Source organism: Polyodon spathula, chromosome 32 (assembly GCF_017654505.1).
Source record: "Polyodon spathula isolate WHYD16114869_AA chromosome 32, ASM1765450v1, whole genome shotgun sequence".
NCBI classification, from domain to species: domain Eukaryota; kingdom Metazoa; phylum Chordata; class Actinopteri; order Acipenseriformes; family Polyodontidae; genus Polyodon; species Polyodon spathula.
In genome coordinates, this window is record NC_054565.1 from 2711212 (window position 1) to 2716368 (window position 5157).

The window sequence follows — 5157 nt, forward strand, 5'->3', positions numbered from 1 at the left end:
AGTAAGACGATAGGCTTCAGGAGTATGAATTACATCCCACATTCAGGAAAGATAAATAAAGCATTCGTTTTGACCTTGTCACCTAAATCAGAAGCGGAGTTAGTTTGCCAGACACCGAAGAACTTGTTTCAGGCAGCTGATAATATTTTTCAAGTCAAAATGAAGAAGTTAACACTTGAATTTGAGTGGCGTCCGTTGACACTGGAACAGAAGTGAACCGGAAATGCATTAAAAGATTCTCTTACACTGATTTACGCTCTTTGACTGTTTAACTCATTTTCCTCTGTCTAGAGATGGCCAGTCACAAAGCCCACTTCAAGAATAACTTAGTGCAAAAAATGTCATCTGAGCATGTGTTACGAATCTGAATACAAATTAGGACTCGGGTTCAATTCCACTATTGATCTGTCTATTAAATCCCCCCCCCAAAAAAAACCTCTTAGAATAGCATAGAGAAGAGTAGAAATAGAAGACAGTAAGATAAATTCAAATCTTGTAAGGTTTCCATATGTTCCATAACAATATAGCTGCATATAACCTTGGTGCAAGCATGAAAACTAGCACCTTCATTTCCGGTTGTCTCTCTGTAGTACTACTGCAAGCTAATGGAACACTGGAAGCTAAATTATACCAAAGGACTATTTGAAATCTCATGACATATTATATAATTGCTTGCATCTGTGATAAAAGCATGAGCTCTTCCAATCATTGAGGTTGTTTTACATCTCATGATGGAACAATGATGTGGATTGTTGATGCAAGAATCACATTTTGTGGCAAATTCCCTTTGAGTCCCTTCCAGACCTGCTTGCCCTAAAATGTGTTGTGTATTAGCGATGTAAATGATGTACTGATTTATATCTGTTTTGCATGAGACCTTTCATGGGTAAGTTGAAAAAGACTGTGTTCTGTGTAAGCTTTAAACCCTTAAAATGAGAAGTGTGGTTTTAAAAACAAATATCAAAACCAGAACGTAAACCATTGCTTAAAAGGATTCGAAACTGGAGATGCAGCATGTGGTAAACACGTTGTAGCATTGCTGAATTTGATTAAGAGACTGCTTAAAGATTTTTTTAAGATTCTGCACATGTTTGTTTTAGAAACATCTGGCAATGGGAAACAGATAACTGTTTTTGAAAAAAGATGAATGAAATAGTTAGCAGTTGAAACGACATTTACAGACATGCACACGGCAATGGAACAGAGCTAAGCTAAGTAAGCTTTTAAAAGCGTGACAAGCGGTGCTTTAAAATGTATTCACACTTCTTATTAGCATGAGCGGTTCTCCTTGAAAAGGAAGTAGCTTCAAATTACATGAAATAGATTTTTGTAACTGTCCTCTTATGTTTTATAATTGATGCCTTCCTGTTGTTGACTTTAGACACTGGTATCAACTAGTATCTTAGTGGTTATTATTGTAGTTCCTGAATTAATTAAAGTTATTTGGTAGCTGATTTTCAATGCTAACTGCCTGCAATAGATACAGAGTAGATCAGCCAAATCAACCAGTGCCATCTAGTGATTTGCCACTATGGATCAGGTTTCCCATTGTATTGCTGGCAATACACAACTGAACATTAGATCATACATAGGCTTACTAATATAAAGACACTATGATTGATCTGCCTACATTAAATATGTCTATGGTAGGCAATCAGAAATTAAGCGCTGAATCACCTAAACACAGGCTTATCAAAGAAAGAAAAATAAACATACTACTGGAGCAATTGCAATACGAAGCACCCTCATCAAATGGTAAGGGAGTATACATATTTCATTAAACATAAACCTACATTAAAGAGCTGAATTCTTACTTTCAGCAAGATTTTCCCATCATTAGATTTGACCTAATGCAAGATAGGTTCCAGATTGAGATCCAGGTTGAAAAGTTTTTACTGTGCACAACACTCGTTGTATAATAACGGTTTTAAATAGCTTGCCAGCGCAGTCTTTAAATAATGTGCTGAAGTTTTGAATTTCTTTTCCATTTCACTGGGTCAGAAAGTTCAAATTAGTTTGTAATTCTTAGCTCAGACCCTGCTTGACTGCTTTAGGAATCAGACATGGGAACTGAGCTTATCTGACCCCACTACTACAAGTGCTAAATCTGAAGCCAGTTCACACAGCACTAGACAATGCAAGCACTTGCGTATGAAATGTTGAAAGCTGTACCAGTCTCAGGTGGTATCTAAGACCTCAACTTTCACTCGTTTGAAGTTTGAAGGGAAAACAGGCACTGTGTTTTCTGAAAACGATCGGAATCCAAATCCCTCCTTTCTATCATTCCTGAAGACCCTTGATCCACGGTATTCTCCATATTACTTTGATATTATTATTTTTTTTTACATTTATTTAGAAAGCTTTGCAATACAAAACAAAAAAAAAACCCATGAAGACAAAAAATGGAAAACTTGCTCAATATATATATATATATATATATATATATATATATATATATATATATATATATATATATATATATATATATATATTATTAAGATATAATTGCAACAATACCTTTACTGCAATAGACATTTGGGTCCTGGGAATTGTGAAACTGCGTTCCTAAGCAGCAATCAGTCAGCTTACATAATGTCAGCATGTATCAGGCATTTGACCTACAGTATAATACCCAAGTATTTGTGTAAAAGTCTGCAGCTTTCGCAAACCGTACCATGAATAACCAGGAATAAAATCACACTTGTCTGTCAACCGACTCGTATTTACCCTCGCATGGAAACAGCAAAGTTGCTTTTAAAAATTCTTCTGAAAAGCTACACTGAACCAGTGTGCATTCCAGACATTGCAAACAGAGCATTCCTGAGACTCAAGGGGGTGTATTTCACACTTCCTATCTGTCCGCTCAATTTAAATATTTGCTGTGTTTAACTGCTTCTTAATTTTTCACAGTCTTGTCCTTTGAGCTGATGCTTTCCAGATGTGTGGTCAGAGGTGAGCATGGATATAATCTCACAATTACCAGTCCCCTCTGCTTCATCCTATAGGGGACCACAGAAAGGAGTTAGCCAAACATGGTCTTAAATCCACAATTTACTTCATCTTCTATGAGAAGCATCATTTATAAATTCATAGTAGTTTGCCAATAGTGCTTAATGCAGCATGCAAATAGTGTTTGGCACCTAAACGCCAATCAATGGAATAAATTGTTAATACTTTAGTGTGTGGTGGTTGCCTACAAGACTGACAATGATTGGTATGTATAGGGTTTGTTGTATATTAATTTAAAATAAACTTGATTATACTGCATTTGTATTTTTAGCAGTATTATCAATAAAAATTAAGTTTCTGCATACGTGAATTAACTTTTTTAATCCCACGACATCTTGATATGGAAATTATTATCGATATCAAACAATATTGATATCATATCAAAATATCAATATTGGTGCCTATCACTACAAATTAATGAATAAAGATATCGGCTGTCTTTTAGTAAGAGTTTTGACAAAACAGCTAGGGATTTGAAGCAAGATGAAACTTCACTTCAGTGTCTGACGTTTATACCACATTCTTAAAAAACAAGAGAACTCAAGATGACAAGAACTTTTTAAAACAATACTTATTATATTAACAGTTATAATAACTGCTATATACAAACTAGTTTTCCAGGCCTCAAAAACTGAATTATAAAGAAACATATCTCTTTTTTACAAATGCATATCAGAAGAATTGTCAAATTTTTGGAACCATATTGATTACTGAATATGAAAAAAACAATTAGCAAAAACATGCACTACAAAAGTTTTTTTTTTTTTTTAAACAGAAAAGCCTACATATAGATTATTATTTAATTTAGCTGCCTGATATACAAAAGCCCAAACTAAGAAGCATACATTTTAAAAACAGCTGCTAAAGAACAAAAGTAAAAACTACCGGGTTAAGAACAGAAAATTGGTTCACACCAGCTTAGTGGAAAAGTCTCAAGCACTGTTGCTACACAAGCAGATTATCAGAGTCTCACCAGCATGAAGTGATAGAAGTAAAGACAGTGCGACAGCAGGGTGCTCCGAGAAATCAATTAGGTATGTAACAGCACAGTCAGATTGAATGGTGTGGAAAGTTCATGGCACTAGCATGAATTAATAATGAAATCGCCGGTGTTTGGAGCACTTCAGTGCGCCCGTTGTGTCTCTTAAGCACACACCCGCAGGAATTCCTTACGTGGAAAATAAAACTAGATTCTCAAGGTGCAGGTTCGTACTTAACATATTCCTTTAATCTAGAACACAGTTTGACTGAACGCTAGCTCTCCCTCCCACCACCTCACTTATCAGCATTTCATCTGCTTTATTTTCCCACTGTGTGGGAGGTTGGTTTTATAGATATATGTATATATCATACTGTATACACAGCTATATAAGGAAGTTTTGCATCATCTAGAATTTTAGGATTGAGACTTGATTAAAAAAAAATAATAAAAAAACTACATGAACATAATTTCAATCTTTTAATTAACATCATGTGATCAGAGAAACTACTAAATTATATTGTTCAAGTCATAATAGTAGTATAGTATTTCATGTTAGTCAGTTAGTCAATTTTTTTCATTTTTTCATTGAGTATATGGAAAACTACAAAGCGCTATGTAATTTAATATGTTAACTTAACATTATTCAGCAGGTTTCATTTTTCTTTATGAACCAAAATTAGTTCATTCTATAGAGTGATGCAAAACGTTTTGCCAGAGCTGTATACTTTTTTTTTTCACATATCGGTTTGAAATGTTGAGATTATGAGATCATTTATCTTGAGACACTATCAATGAGCCGCTGGAGTTCTGTTCACTTAAGTGATGTTGTTGCACAAAATCTGTTTGGCTTTTTTAGTTATGTGTGAAAATATGGCAGCAAAATTCAATATACTGAGCTCCAAAGTTATTGTGAGTATTGGATGATGCTGCCCTTTGAGGTACCTCTCTATCGCATCCCATGTTGGGTACATGGTCTGTCTTGACTATGGGAAACATTAATCTCCCAGTAGATGTATAAAAATCAAACACTATATCCCAGCTGCAAGTATGAATCTAGCCAAGCAGTGAATATTGTTAATGAATCTATTCTGTAAACCAAGGGAGTTAGAAATGAATATCACCATAGCTCCAGTGGCCCCTAACAATTTTCCATTAAAGCAGCAGTA